Source organism: Neolamprologus brichardi, chromosome 3 (assembly GCF_056152115.1).
Source record: "Neolamprologus brichardi isolate AB-2024 chromosome 3, ASM5615211v1, whole genome shotgun sequence".
In the NCBI taxonomy this organism is placed as follows: domain Eukaryota; kingdom Metazoa; phylum Chordata; class Actinopteri; order Cichliformes; family Cichlidae; genus Neolamprologus; species Neolamprologus brichardi.
Window position 1 is genome coordinate 51,300,170 of NC_142106.1, and position 16,663 is coordinate 51,316,832.

General features: G+C 43.6%; 1 non-coding gene and 1 pseudogene across 1 annotated transcript; both read left to right on the forward strand.

The window, feature by feature from the left end:
• Positions 1 to 9,862: 9,862 nt before the first annotated feature.
• trnae-uuc (transfer RNA glutamic acid (anticodon UUC)) lies at positions 9,863 to 9,934 on the forward strand. Its single transcript has one exon. It is a non-coding gene; the product is annotated as a tRNA-Glu (tRNA).
• A 2,412-nt stretch (positions 9,935 to 12,346) lies between these two features.
• On the forward strand, positions 12,347 to 14,821 carry LOC148105759 (uncharacterized; annotated as a pseudogene).
• Positions 14,822 to 16,663: the final 1,842 nt, after the last annotated feature.

Genomic DNA, 16,663 nt, shown 5'->3' on the forward strand with positions numbered 1-16,663 from the left:
ACTGTGTTCAGTTTCTTGCACTTGTGTCAATGTTGATGGTATACTTGCACATAAACCACTACACTGGACACTGATGTGTCACTCCATACGGTAGCAGTGTTGTCCACCTAAGTGGACACTGGCTTAAACACTTCAAAAGTACGTTTAAAAAATGAAGTTTAAAAATCTTTCTTTCATGCCTAAAGATGAATAAAAATACTTGAGGAAAAATCCTGATTGAGGTTGTCATAATTCATGCATGAAAATGTTAATGTATATAAGGTAACAGGTTTACAGATGAGATACAGAAAGCCAAGTAGCCATGGAAAGGTCTGCAATAAGCAGGCAGTGAAACAGCTTTCTCAGGCTAATCTTTAATGGTGTTGAGCGGCCATGTGCTGCTGATCCAGACCTATTATCTAATTGCAACTGCAGCAACACTGACTAGGCATAACGCATCAATCTTCCCGTTCCCGTTCTCCCCTCTCTCCTTTCCTCTCATATCTGCTGTGTAAGAACAAAACTCTGCACATAACCTTTGTGCACATCACATTTGTTATTTCCTTCTTTCTCTGTTCTGTTCTCTTTATTTTTCTACAAAATCTTTTTATCTGTGCCTGTCACAGTTTATTACATCTGAAAATAAACCTCGGCAGGCACAAGGATATGTATGTATGCATGATCTAAAATGGCATTTCTGCTTTTTAATCACAAGATATTTGATCTATCTATATTAACAGCTATTTTTAAGTTAAATAATAAGTCCTGTAACTGACATTGCTGTGTGAAGTGCTGCATATTTACATGAAAGGTACGATACAATATAGAATAGAGCAAAATATGATGTAATGTCTTATTTAGCCACGGTTTAAGCAGTAAAACTGAAATCATCATTCTGGAGGTCAAAGTATAGTCCAGAATTTTTTAGTCTTTAGTCTATAACAAGACAACAGCGACCCCCAGAGACTCCACACAGTATACACTGTAGATTTGTTCAACTAAATGCATTCACACAAGGGTGTGGACACGTGCACACATGTTAGAAAACTGTCCGTAGGATTCTTATGGTCAGATTTTTTAACATGTTGCACCAGCACAAACAGGGTTGTGCCATAAAAACGTTAAAAATAAAAACATAAAATAAAATAGTATGTGTATTTACAAAGTGCTGATTAAACGTAAGGTATGACCGGGAATACACAGACATGGAGACATGACTGACTGTGGAGACAAAAAGGAGGAAACACAGAGAGATGAACATGGGAACAGGTAGCAGGAAAACAGAGAGACAAACGCATTAACTCGACAATACAGAGAAAGCACACGGACCGGGAAGATCGGAGCTAAACAACCATGGGGACACTGATGACAAGACACAGAGGTGGGACTAGCAACATACCGGACATGAAAGGGAATTATGTAATCAAGAACCAAGAACTGGAAATAACTGGACTATAAATGATGATATAGCCTTCAGTTAATCCAAAATGCTGCAGCAAGAGTCCTGACAGGGACTAGAAAGAGAGAGCATATTTCTCCTGTTTTGGCTTCCCTTCATTGGCTTCCTGTTGAATCCAGAATTGAATTCAAAATCCTGCTCCTCACATACAAGGTCTTAAATAATCAGGCCCCATCTTATCTTAATGACCTTGTAGTACCATATCACCCTATTAGAGCACTTCGCTCTCGCTCTGCAGGCCTACTTGTTGTTCCTAGAGTATTTAAAAGTAGAATGGGAGGCAGAGCCTTCAGTTTTCAGGCCCCTCTTCTGTGGAACCAGCTTCCAGTTTGGATTCGGGAGACAGACACTATCTCTACTTTCAAGATTAGGCTTAAAACTTTCCTTTTTGCTAAAGCATATAGTTAGGGCTGGACCAGGTGACCCTGAATCCTCCCTTAGTTATGCTGCAATAGATGTAGGCTGCCGGGGATTCCCATGATGCATTGAGTTTTTCCTTTCCAGTCACCTTTCTCACTCACTATGTGTTAACAGACCTCTCTGCATTGAATCATATCTGTTATTAACCTCTGTCTCTCTTCCACAGCATGTCTTTATCCTGTCTTCCTTCTCTCACCCCAACCAATCACAGCAGATGGCCCCGCCCCTCCCTGAGCCTGGTTCTGCCGGAGGTTTCTTCCTGTTAAAAGGGAGTTTTTCCTTCCCACTGTCGCCAAAGTGCTTGCTCATAGGGGGTCATATGATTGTTGGGTTTTTCTCTGTATCTATGAAGCGCCTTGAGAAGACTTTTGTTGGGATTTGGCGCTATATAAATAAAATTGAATTGAATTGAATTGAATTGAAAACGCAAAGACATTAAGAAGTACTAGCTAATCCAATTAGTATTAGTTTGGGGAGGCCTTACATTCCTTAATTCCAAAAGAAAGAATCACAAAAGCAAAACGAAACTCAAAAAAAACAAAGATGACACATAATAGTTGCAAACTATGTCCAAAAGTGAAGGAAAAGGATTAAATTAAGGAAACACTAATGTTTAAAAATAACTACGATCTAGTTGTTAACATCCTTTGACTGTCGTGGCGTTTATGTTTTGGACTGTTCTGTGTACTAAGCTGAGTTATACCCTTTGATTGATGCGTGTTTGGTTTTCTTGTACTTTAGTGTTTTTAGTCCTAACACAGTACTTTAGTCCTGTGTTAGTGTATTAAGGTTTGCTTAATGACTGCTAAAGCAAAGTGGATGACTAATGAATTTGGTTTGATGAACTTGACTTGCATTCAACACATCCTGTCAATCTCAACTAGAGATGGACCGATCCGATATTACGTATCGGTATCGGTCCGATACTGACCCAAATTACTGGATCGGATATCGGCGAGAAATAAAAAATGTAATCCGATCCATTAAATATCAAAAAAGCACCTCACAAAACTTGCTACACGGCGTAACTCGGCTCATAACCGTAGCACAGTATGCATCAGGTTATAGAGCGGCTGTGTGTATTTGTAGCCTCTACCAAACCAGCATTTCATCTCCGAGGAAGTTTTCCCAGAGAGAAGTAAAGCAAGTGTGTAAGTTCATCTCTGAATGTCTGTAAAGCATTCCCACCTTAAGCTTAACAACCGATATATGGAGCGACTGCCTCTCTCTCTCTCTCTCTCTCTCCTGCTGCTTCAATCGTGAAACTGATTAATGATCAGCTGATCGGCTTTTCTGTCGCGAGTCCGTCTCTCTTCTTTGTTTTTGGCCCACTTCTCACCAGAAAGAGGAAACCAGCGGCTGAACAACAGCAGCACTATTAAGCTTGATAATCTGGTGTTAGAATTTATTTATTATTACTTTCTACACCAGGATCTTTTTCTACGCAGCTGACGGCTGGTAACTGTGCAGGGGCGGATCTAGCAAAGTTTAGCCAGGGGGGCCGATAGGGCATTAACAGGGAAAAGGGGGCACAAAGACATACTTTTCTTTCTTATTCTCATTTAAAATGTCGAGCTTTTAATAAATAATTATCTGACTCTTACACCCAAAGTTTTAATCTGATGTAAAATGTATAGAAGTCCATTACTGTATATAGTAACTGTTAAGTCTAATATACCCTAGTAAGCTATACTACTTTTTCCTTTCGTAAGGTACCATCTGTGCAGTCTGCAATTCTGTTGAAGAAAGATGTTGAATCTATTTAATTATTCTTGAAAAATAATTGATTTCTGTGCATTTTTCCTCCTGCATCAAATTAAATTTGATTACATCGATTAAGCATCATGAGGAGGAGGGTGGTTCCCTATTTTTTTTTTTTTTTGCTGGGAGTTTGCAACCCCGTTAGTTAGGTTGCTTAATATTTCTGCTAAGTACTCTTTAATATACCAGAATAGGGAGGATGGAGCAGGTTTAAGTTTATTAGATTGATCAGTTTTGCTGAACTATGAAATATTTTGGGCGCAGTGTATTTTTTACATACAGGTATAACAGAATAGCTTTAGTGTTGTTATTTATTTAAACTTGAGTATAAACTTATACAAAATGCAGCAAGATATTAAAAAAAACGTTTTATTGATTAAAAAACACTATATCGGATTCATATCGGTATCGGCAGATATCCAAATTTATGATATCGGTATCGGACATAAAAAAGTGGTATCGTGCCATCTCTAATCTCAACATGAATAATCACTTACATACACAATAAAAAACAATAGCATTACATGAAAGGAAAAATGGGTCCAAATAATGGAAAATAATAAACAAAACACCCCCACGGGGGATTCTCCTTTATTGCTGGAACGTGCAAAGGAGCAATGAAGTGCAATTCTGTCCTACCACTTAAGTAGATTTTGTAAAGACCTCAAAACCAATTATCTCAACAAATCCAGAATTCTAGTGGAACAAGTATTCAGATTGCATAGTGTCCGAGTGGAAATAGTGTTTGTGCCCGATTTACTTCTCAGGTGTGGAAGGCTTTCTGCACCGCTCTTGCAGCTAAGCCTCAGCTCAGGTTATCATCCACAAACCAACGGTCAGACAGAACACCTTAATCAGGAACTGGAGGCCATCCTCCGTTGCATCACCGCGCACAACCCGGCAACGTGGTCCACCTATCTTATGAGTCTGCTCATAACTCACTGACCTCCTCTGCTACAGACCTGAAGCCTCCTCACGGCATCAACTCCCATTGTTTTCAGAACATGAGGTTGAGCTCACAGTACCATCTGTCAAGCACCACCTCCAAGTCTGGATGTGGATGCTGGAGACGCTGCTTCAGTCCGTCACATCTCTAAGCCAATCATCAAAGGGCTCCGGCGCCCACCTACTCTCCTAGACACTGGGCTGGGCTCGCTGCTGAGGACATTCCACTCAGGGCAACTTCTCGCAAGCTGTCGCCACACTACATTGGACATTTTGAAGTGGACAGAATCATCAGCCCTTCAGCGGTTAAGCCAGTGCTTCTGTTTTTCCACAGGGTCGGGGACTCGACCTCTGGGTGGAGTCCAAATCATCACACCTGTCATCCTCACCTGTTTGTGATCCAGTCGGCAGTTTTAAGACCAGCGTACACAACTATTCTTCGCCAGTTCGTCTGCTATCCCACATCTGTGATAGGCCATTCATGCTTTTATGATTCATCCTAATCTTGTTAATACTTACCCTGTTTTTCCTTGTGCTCTAGTTGTACCTCGTCCTCGCAGCTCCCATGGGAAGAGTACAAACACAATTCACTCACCTCATCTGCTACTAGTCTCTCGCCTCATATCCCTAGGATATCAGCCGCCTCTTTTCCCTGAGGTAGAAGCTGACATCACAGTTCCATCTGTCCAACATCACCTGTGATGTAGTTGATGCATTTGGGCCCAGACTCAGGAAGCTTTACTCAGAACCGTTCATTGGCAGCGCCTCCAAATGGCCGCTCCCAGATATGAACCTGGACAAAAGGAATGGCTCACAGCTAAGGAGGCCCTCTGTAGGCCCTCTCCTTTAAGTTCACTCCCCATTTTATTGACCCTTCAGTAGTCAGACTCGATCTTCCAGCATCCATGCACATTCACCCCATGTTCCAAGTCTCAACAATCCATTCCTCGAGGGCAAGCTTGATTGGCAGCTTAATGTCTGACATCATGCTTGTGCTGGGGAGAGACAACAAGAAAAACCACACAGAAATGGTTCCAAACATCCAACATGTGCAGTCCTCACTCTCTCGCAGTCAGGCTCAGGCTCACCACACCAGGGATAGAAGTAGAGGAACCTGTTCACAGAGGGCCACACATCCACAGCAGCAGAGCAAAAACACCCAGCATAACAGGAGCCAAGATTACAACCATTTAGTTCCAGCAAACACTGATCCTTCAGCCACTACCTTAAGTAGTGACCTCCACCACATTATAATTATCTAGATCTTTATCATGTATTATTTTTCCTTATGTTTTGTGCATTTAATTGCAGTCATATACATTGTGTTACAGTGCTGTGTAGGTGTTCGGGGATCCTTTTAAATATAGAGTTTCTACTCCATAAATCAAGACAAGATCGACTGTGGGGTTAAAACAATGAGGCAGCTTATTTACATTTTGACATTTTAAAGTAGCCCAATAATGAACTAAATGCACTGTTTCATCATCTACATTGATCAGAATGTTTTATTCACTAAATCTGATGAAGAATCTGAGTAAGAACATGAAGCTCTTAGTAAGATATTTGAAGTTTACACATCTACATTCTCACTTGAAAATATCTCCAAAGTTTATTTTGTGTCACAGAAAGATTATTAAATAAAAACATTGTAACGTCTGACCCGTTATGCATATGCTGGACACGAGTGTGACGACAGCAGAACTTTTATTTATAACTGTTGTTTTCGTTTTGCACTGGGACACAGACACTCCCTCTCCTCTGACTGTCACTGTGAACATATAGAGTCAACTGTATCCCAATTCAGGGTCTGCAGCCTTAAAGTACGCAGCCTCAACGATCCTCAAGGGCCGTGTACTTAAAGACCGCTGAGGCCGGAAGTGCGAGGCTTGTGAAATGAGATGGTCTAGCCTCCGTCGCGCTGCCCAGGTTGCCTAGCAACCATGATACTAACAGCTGGAAACGTTTCATACAGCTTTGTTTGACAGAAATGAAGGAGAAAATCTTTTGTTCATTTGTTTGTTTGTTTCTACATGAGCTTTGATCATTCTCTGTAAGATTAAGCTCAGCTATTGAACGGCGTATATTTTAAAGTAAAGGCTTTAAAACCAAGTTAGTACAAACGTCACTAATGTCACATAACTTTGCTGACATGTGGCCAACAGGAATGTTTTAATGTTCTTCGTTATTAAACATTTGCACATAAATAAGTGACATAATATTCAGTACTTACTTAAAGTTTACTTTAAGTGAGTAAGTGGGCGGGGGTTTTTTCGGCAAAATTATCCACACACACCGCCGCGCTATGCATTCTGGGATATGTTGGGCCACGAAGTCTACACCACCACGTCCTTAAAATTCAGGAAAATTAAGGACGCATTTGAAAGCCTTCTAATTGGGACAGCCTTCGTCGCGTCGCGGTGACGTAATCGGCCTTAAAATGTGGCCTTTAAGGCTGCAGACCCTGAATTGGGATACAGCCACAATCACCTTCAGATCCCAGCACAGCTGTTCACCCCGCCCCTGCGCCGCCCCAGGAGCTCACTGCGTCACCCCTCCTCTGCAGCTGGCCGGAGACCACACCCACACCACGTACATTTGACCATATTTTAGAAATAATCGCTTCACTTCTGGAAGTGGGACAGATTCATTGTCTCTAACGAATCTATTTGAAACAGGTTGGTTCACATTCTGATGGCTTCAGTTTCAGGCTGCACTTCCTCTTCACAGTCATCTCGTTAGCCAGGGTTCCCAACTGCCTTGGAGGACCTGCTGAGTGACAGCTTACTGGGTTAAGCTGTTGTCCCTGCAGCAGTTACAGGGTCCTGGCTACTGGCCATACTGGTTTATTTTCAAGAGTGCACAGTCTAACTCCAGTTCACTGAGCCTACATTTAAGTGACATTAGCATTGAAAGAGCATTGTTTTTATCGCTTCATGTTTTATAATCAGTCAGTTTACAGAGCGGGATTCTTTGTTTTGAGTTTTCAGTGTTTGAAAATGTTTCATTATAGATGAGTTTTTATTAGTTTTTTTTTTTTTTTTTTTTTGGGGGGGGGGGGGGGGGCACCCTAACATGTATCGTTTGCCTCTTCGAAGCGTGAAATGCATACGCATGCAGACGTTGCAGTAACAGCAGAGGGTGATGTTGTTTAAGTCAACAAGAAAATAATCAGAGGAAAGAGTTTAAACACATTATTAACAGATTTACATGTAAATACATATCATTTCTGGTGATTAAGTACCCTGGAACGTACTTCATACCTTTTTTGCTCACTAACAACTTCTGGGCTTTAAATATATTATCTCCCCCTGCTGGTGATGCAACTTCTGCCTGCATGCCCATTTCACACTTTGGGGTGGCATCGTGTGGAATGGACACAGTGTACCCTCTGACGTGCTTTAGGGTTGCATAGGCAGAGATATCACTTCACAGTTTGGGGCTTTATTGTCATTTCAACCACGTGCAGTGGTGCAGTACACAGTGAAGCAAGACAACGTTCCTCCAAGACCAGATCATCAACACAGGACTACATAAAGTGCAAGTGTGCAAAACTTGCAATAGAAAACTGCAGCAATCTTGAGGGAACATATGGAGTTAGGAGCTCAGATATATGTCAGTACTGATACATTTACGGTTTTAGAAAAAATAATAAATAAATCTTTAAATGAATCCTTAAACAAACAGAAAGTCAGTGAAGGGAGCCGAGGACGGGACAAATGTACGTGTTTGCGAGTTAAAAGACAAGCTGCAGCATCTTGGACAAACAGTAAGGGGATCATAGGTCAAAACAGAGCAGATTACAGTAGTCCAGAGGTACTGTGGATTTGAGCTTGGATAAAAGTCTCAAATGATAAAAAGTAGCTTTGATAATGGATTTTATCTACGTATCAAGAATAAATCACAGTTTAACACCAAGATTAGTCAGTGTTGGTTTAGCATATGGCTGCAGGGGATCCAGGTCGCAGCACACACTGAACACAATGACTTCAGTATAACTTTCACTGAAATTTTAAAAATATAAAATGCCATTCAGGCTTTGATATCAAATAATTATAAAAAGTTAATGGTGAACTGGACTTTATGCCGAAGCAGAGCGTAAAGTGATTCACGAGCCAGCTGTCCCATGCAGAGTGCATGAGTTTCACATGCGGGTCATATCACACATAAGTGTAACAAACTACATAGTAATGAGGGCTGGAGCGTATCCCAGTTGCCATAGGGCAAGAGATGGAGTTCACCCTGGACAGGTCACCAATCTATCACAGGGCTAACACAGCGAAACAGGCAACCATTCACACTCACATTCACACCTGGGCAAATCAGAATCCCCAGTTAACTTAACCCCGCTAACTGCAGCCTTTCGACTGTGGAGCGAACCCACACATGTAAACTCCACACAGACTGGAGCCCAGGACATCGCTGCTGTGCGGCAGCAGTGAGAACCACTGCGTTTCCCCTGTGTTGTATTTATTTCTCCGTATTCATTTCAGTTTTATTCAAATCACAACAGCAGTCACCTCGAGGTGGGGTTGGACGATATGAGGAAAATCTAATATAACAATATTTTTTGACTATATCACACAATATATATCGTGATATGTTTAAATAACCTCCTAAAACTAATGTTATTTTCAGCCATGCTTAACTGGTACACTCATTCAAATCGACCACTCAGTTGTTTTTTTTCAGTCAGTTATTTTCTACTTTAAATACCAAAAATCTGAATTGAAATGTTTTATTTTAACCATTTCTAACCATCAGCTGCAGACAGAGGTTTTTTGCAAATGTCTATACTGTCACACTAAGTCTCTTTCTGTAGTCAACACTGGACCTTTACCAAACAAAAATGGACGTTAAGGCTCCAGTCTTTTCGTAGGCGTGGGTTCGAATCCCACTCCTGCCATAGTGTTCTAGCGGCAGAGTTTTGTTTCTTCCATGCCTTACCAATAAATTGTAAGGGCTACAGTGGAAATCAAATCTTTTATAGAACGTCTCTCAGATCCAAACATGCAGGAAAGTCATCACGAGCAATTCTTCCAAACCACGTTAGTCAGGTGCTCTAAAGTCATTTACAACTTGCATGTTTTTCATGTCTTTTTGTTCATGGTCTCATCACTGACTGGTTAGTGGACTTTCCCGCATGCCACTCAAGTGTGCTTCAAGTCCAGTCCACTCCCTTGTAATGTGCTTTTGAGCAGAACCTGCAACCGCTGGAGAATTGATTAAGGTGCTGCTATGTTGGTCTCACCAAGGCTGCAGAGTGACAAGAGTATCCTTGATTTCATGACAGTGGAGCAGTCCCATATGGTCTAGTGGTCAGGATTCCTGGTTTTCACCCAGGTGGCCCGGGTTCAACTCCCGGTATGGGAACATGCCTTTAATGTGCCCACAAGCCAATGTGTTCTTTGTGTTAATCCCACGATGGATTAAATGGGGCAAAGTTGTTGGCTGAAGGCAAACATCAGGTAAGGCAACAAACCTCTGACTAAGCACATGGCATAAAACAGGTAACGGTTCAGATCAGGACTATGCAGTTTTCAGTGATGAGGATGTACACAAGCAGGCCTGCTAGTTTGAGCGGGGAGTCAAGGTGGCTGTTTATGTGAAAATCAAATGAGCATCTTTGAAACAAGGGAGGGTGCATTAACCTATAATTCACAACACAAAATAAAATCATTTTAAAGGTGCTCTTTTATCAAATTTGTAAAATAAAAAATGTGATGACCTCAAATTACAGAAACAAAGGAGGGCTCTGGCATTTGTAGTTGGTGAGGGCCACTTCAGGACAAATGGTAAAAGGCTCCCATATACACACTTGTGGAAAGAAGATTGGAGGATGTTATAGAAGTAAAGGGCGAGCTGACATTATATTAAACCCTATGGATTAAGAATGGGATGCCACTAGTGATGTCCCAAGGTTTCAGAGTGTGTGTCGAGTCATTTGAAGTCGTGCTGGTTCAGGAAGTGTGTCCAGTGCTGTTGGAATTAACTTCCTCTCACATTTCTGTCAAATCTGACCGATTTACAACTTAAAACACTCATAAATATTGTGTTTTACATCTGATTACCTCAAGGCCTTATAACATCCTCCACACTATGCACTCGAACATATTAAAGTGATGAGCACCACCTTTGTATTGAATTTTGAGTGTTTTAATCAACCGTGTTACATCTGTGTTGTTCCCAGTCAAAGGTGAAATGAATGAGTGACGTCTTTCTTGATTTATTATGTTCACAAGATTATCAAGTTATCAGATTCCCAAACTTTGGGGTCCACACCACTTTCCCGGTGGGGTGACCCTTCAGCCTTCAGCTCCAGAAGCAGCAGCTGAGGGGTAAAAAGGGAAAGTCACCATCATCATCATCATCTTTATTTATAAAGCACTTTAAAACAACCACAGCTGAGGTAAAGTCCTGTACATTCTCCCTCGCCCTTCACGTTTCATGTCTGCGTGCCTTCTGTTTCCTGTTTTATTTTGAAGAGGTCTTCAAAATAAAACATTTTGAAGACCGAACATCCTGTTCAGTGTGTTTAGTTTCACTTCCCCTGTGGCGTCATTGGTCGTGTCCAAATTCATGGGCTGCATCCTCCTGAGGACCCGGGCTTCGCGGTCTACGTGGGCCGGGTCCTCAGGAGGTCGGGTAGGCCGGAAGTAAACGGCTATGGAATTGGACGGTCTAGCCTTCTCGATCTACTCCCGCCCTTAATTCAGAGTATTTCCGGTTGTCAGCGCCACGGCACGAAAATCGAAAATGGACCCGAAATCTTTCTCCGTTTTTTGTGTTCATTTTTAATTATCAACGAGCTAACCCACATTCTCGCCTGAAAATATGTTTAAAGTTTATTTTGTGGCCCAGAAAGATTAATAAGAGTCATTTTAAAACTTAGTAGCGGCCGCCATTGCCGGAAACTGGAGCTTGGCTGGGCCGCGCTATGAATTCTGGGATATGGTAGGCCAAGAAGGACACACCCGACCCATCCTTCAAATTCGGGGAAAAGGAGGACGCATTTGTCGGCTGCATTCGGAGGAGTCTACGAATTTGGACAGCCTTCGGCGCGTCGCTGTAACGTAATCGGTCTACAAATGCGGCCTCAGGAGGATGCAGCCCATGAATTTGGACACGACCAATATGTGCCTTCTAATCAGCTGTTTCCCCATGTTGTTCCACTTCCCCTGATCACTTCCTGTGTGTTTCCATTCATTCCTCGCCCGTCTGTTTTCCTGTCTTGTGTCCATGTCATGTTTCCAGGGTTTTGAATTCATGCCAGGTCTTCATGTCAGGTTTCTATGTTCTTGTTTCTTTTCCATGATTTTTCATGTTTAGCCTCAGTTCACCCGGTTTAGGTTTAGTTTTGCCAGCCTTAATAAACGGCTCGTTTTCTGTTACGTCACGTTTTGTCTGCACTTGGGTCGACCTCCTCACTCCACAGTCAGCATCTCAGCCAAACTGTGACAGGAAAGTGTCTGATGAAATTAAAAATAACTATCATAAACACTTTAATAATAACATGTGCACAAAGGTATGTCATTTAGGATCGATAAAGCTCATTATTACATATTAATTTATATTATTATCATATTAAAACTTGGGTTGACTTTGTAGTCAGTGCAAACAGTGTATTTACAGCTTTGGGTTCCTCAGATTATCTGTAAAATGGCCACAAAACAGTCCTAATGGTTGTATGTGAAAGAGCATGTTCTGGGCTTCTATTTTGTGCTGCACTTTTTCAAGTTTTACTGTCTAGATTTTTGCAACGCGGTTATCACTCACAATGGTAGCATGACCGAGGTGCTGGATTTAGGCTCCAGTCTCTTCGGGGACGTGGGTTCGAATCCCACTGCTGCCGTAGTCTTCAGGTTCTTTTCGTGTTTCTTCCATCCCCTACCAATAAATTGTAAGGGCTGCAGTGGAAATCAAACCTGTTACAGAATGTCTGTCAAGTACAATCAAGCAGGAATCTCATCAAGAGCAATTCTTCCAAACCAGGGTGATGTTAAGTGTTGTGGAAGTTTTCCATTCAATAAAGCCTGCAGACAAGCGGTGAGTGGTAGCTAACATTCTTTAATAATAACAAGAACAGAAACCAAACTTGGTGAAGGAATGCATCATCGCGGGGCAGACGATGGGCAGAGTCCCTAACTGAGTCTAGCATGGCCTTCATGCGCCTAGAAGATGGCGCTGGAGTGACGGCAGCCTTTCCAAGTAGCTCTGCAACACCGCACTTTTTCTTAACTTTTAACTTTTTTTAGACTAGGCTTTCAAACTTTATTTCACCTTCCTCTAGTTCAGGGGTCTGCAACCTTTTACACCCAAAGAGCCATTTGGACTCGGTTTCCACGCAAAAGAAAACACTGGGAGCCGCAAATACTTTTTGACATCTAAAATGAAGATAACACTGTATATATTGTTTTTTACCTTTATGCTTTGTGTGAACAACTAAGGTGTGTTGCTTATGAAATCCATGAAGTGCTACAGAGAAAATTACATTTTATTTATGTAATCAACACATTTTGAACTCTTAAAGAAATATAACAAAAGGAAAGACACCAACCTGAACTAAAATGATCCATGTAGCAAACAAAAACTGTTGTCAGCAACCACCCTTTGGGCTGTTGGAGCCTTGACCTGACTTTTAAAAAATAATTGGGAAAAAAGCTCTATGCTGCCGAAAAATTAAAAATAGATATTTGCAAAATTCTGCCTAAATATGTATTTTACCAGGTTAATGCGTGCGGCGGGGCGTGGTCTGCAGCGCCGCTGCAGGGGAGGCGGACGCACCTGAGCCACACCCACAATCATGCCTCTGCGCTATCTGTGCTGTTGTGTTGTTGGTGGTGTATGTCGGGCTGTGAGGTGAAAAGCTATAGCCGGCTGTATGCGTACAGCAACCGTGTGTGAAAAGTGGTCAATAAAGACATGCTGAAAAGTGTGTTCATGCAAACATCGTCGGTCTGCCGTGATATGTTTACAATAAGACTTATGGTCCCGAACCTCTGCGCACAGCATCTGCTAATCGGGGCTGTACGAAGTCAGTTTACGCAGGACTGTAAGCTGTCATCTGTCAGGCGTGAGCGGTGTTTGTCTTTAACATAGTTCACGGTGGAGAATAGCTGCTGACATAATGTGGATCCGAAGATCCATAATTGGCCTACCTGGGGTTGAAAGTCTCGATAAATGCACGGCATTTCGGCGGGTACACCGGCTTCCGCGAGTGTGACTCTTATTTTGAGCGATGAAAAAATAATAGAATATAATTTTATTTTTATATTTCAGTATCACAATAATCTTCCAATTTAGAACTACAAGTTTAAAAAAAAAGAACTAAACACAAATAAAATACACTTCAGCTAAATACTAATTTATTTTCCCAAACCACGCGGAGCCGCAGTATAAGGACTAAAGAGCCGCATGCGGCTCTGGAGCCGCAGGTTGCCGACCCCTGCTCTAGTTACTGTACTTCTACCTCTTAGATATAGCGATACAAGATGGATAATGCACTTTTTAAAACTTCTGGAACCAGCTCCTTCATCTACTCGAGAGCGGAGCTGCTGGCTCTAAGAACAAAGGGACAGACCGGCATGCAACACAACATCCCAGCTGAGATAAAGAGGAGCTACAGAGGCTGCAAGGCTGGAGCGAGGAAAGCGGATCACCGGAGGCGATTCAAACCATCAATCCCGACAGTGATAATGGGCAACGTGAACTCGCTACCGAATAAAATGGACAAACTGTGTGCTCTGAACAACCACCGACTATACCGTGAGTGCAGTTTGTTTATCTTCATGGAGACGTGGCTAACCGAGCTAACGCCACAGGCTAACGTAGACCTATGCGGTTTCACATCCGTGAGAGCCGATAGGGACACGCAGGCCAGCGGAAAAAGCAGAGGTGGGGGACTCATTGTCTACGTTAACAACAGATACTGCAACCCCGGACACGTCTCCGTTAAAGTTTCGGTATGCCGTCCGGACCTGGAGCTGCTAGCTGTTAGCTTGCGGCCATATTATCTACCTCGGGAGTTCAGTCATGTGATCTGTGTGTGTGTTTACATCCCTCCGAAGGCCGACGCAACAGCTGCCTGTGAGAAAATACACACAGTCACAGCAAGACTCCAGACACAAAACCCCGAGGCTTTCATTATTATATCTGGAGACTTTAATCATGCCACACTGGATTCTACTCTGGCTGCTTTTCACCAGTTTGTGAATTGTCCCACAAGGAGCAACAGGACAATTGACCTACTGTATGCTAATGTGAGAGATGCCTACAGAGCCACCCCCCTCCCCCCACTAGGGAAGTCAGACCACAACCTGGTTTACCTACAGCCACAATACACACCCCTCGTCCAAAGGCAGCCTGTCACAACACGCTCCATCAGGAGATGGACCCCAGAAAAGGAGGATGCTCTGAGAGACTGTTATGACACCACAGACTGGGACGTCCTTCTGAGCCCACATGGTGAGGACATAGAGGGGGCGACACACTGTCTTACAGACTACCTCAACTTTTGTGTGGACACGGTCGCCCCTGCTAAGACGGTACGGTGTTACCCTAATAACAAACCGTGGGTAACACAGGAAGTCAAAGCTGTCCTCAACATGAAGAAGAAGGCTTTCAGGAGCAAAGTGAAGGAGGAGATGAAAGCAGCACAGCGGGAGGTGAAACGCTGCCTGAGGGAAGCAAAGGACACCTACAGGAGGAAGGTGGAGCAGAAGTTGGAGAGGAACAATATGAGGGAGGTCTGGAATGGTGTGAAAACCATCACAGGCCACAACACCAAGAACAGCACAGTGGGGGGGACTGTGGAGAAGGCAAACGAACTCAACAACTTCTTCAACAGGTTTGACCAGCCCACAACCCCCCCCCACCCTCACCCTCACCTTTACTACAGAGCCCTCTCCCCACTCTCCTACCTCCCTTGCTTCCCCCCCTTCCTGACACTATGATGACACCCCCCTCCTCCAATCCCTCTCTCAGCAGCAGGACATCTCCCCCCCTTCCTTCCAATCATCTCCCAGTGTCACAGTGGATCAGGTCAGGAGACAACTGAGGAAGCTTCGCCCCAGAAAGGCAGCAGGTCCGGACAAGGTGTGTCCGAGGATGCTAAAGGCGTGTGCTGCTGAACTTGGGGAGCCGCTACAACGAGTCTTCAATCTCAGTCTGCGACTGGGGAGAGTGCCCGCCCTATGGAAGACATCCTGCATCGTCCCGGTCCCCAAAAGGAACCGGCCCAATGAGCTGAATGACTTCCGACCGGTGGCACTGACATCACATCTTATGAAGACTCTAGAGCGGCTCTTCCTCAACCTCCTCCGACCACAGGTACAACATGCCCAGGACCCACTACAGTTCGCCTACAAGGCGGGTGTCGGAGTGGAGGATGCCATCCTGTACCTCCTACATAGAGCCCACTCACACCTCGATGGGGGAAAAGGCACGGTCAGGATCCTGTTTCTTGACTTTTCCAGTGCCTTTAATACCATCCGGCCCTGTCTGCTCCAGGAGAAACTGAACAGGATGGAGGTGGACCCCTGCCTGGTGGCTTGGATCTCCGACTACCTCACCGACAGGCCACAGTACATCAGGCTGAAGGACATCACGTCTGACACTGTGGTCAGCAGCACAGGAGCACCACAGGGAACTGTGCTGTCCCCTCTTCTCTTCACCCTGTACACCTCTGACTTCTGCTACAACTCTGAATTATGCCACATTCAGAAGTTTGCAGACGACACAGCCATCATGGGGTGTATCTGGGATGACCAGGAAGAGGAGTACAGAAGTCTGGTGAGGAACTTTGTCGCATGGAGTCACACAAACCACCAGCAACTCAACACCTCAAAGACTAAGGAACTGGTTGTGGACTTTGGGAGGTCCAGAGCAGGTCCACTGCCGGTTCAGATAGAGGGGGAGGAGGTGGAGGTGGTCAACAAGTACAAGTACCTCGGGCAGTGGGTGGACAACAAACTGGACTGGTCATGCAACACAGAGCACCTGTACAAAAAAGCCCAAAGCCGACTGTACTTCCTCAGGAGGCTGAGGTCTTTTAACATCTGCAGGAAGCTCCTGAGGATGTTTTACCAGTCGGTGGTTGCTGGA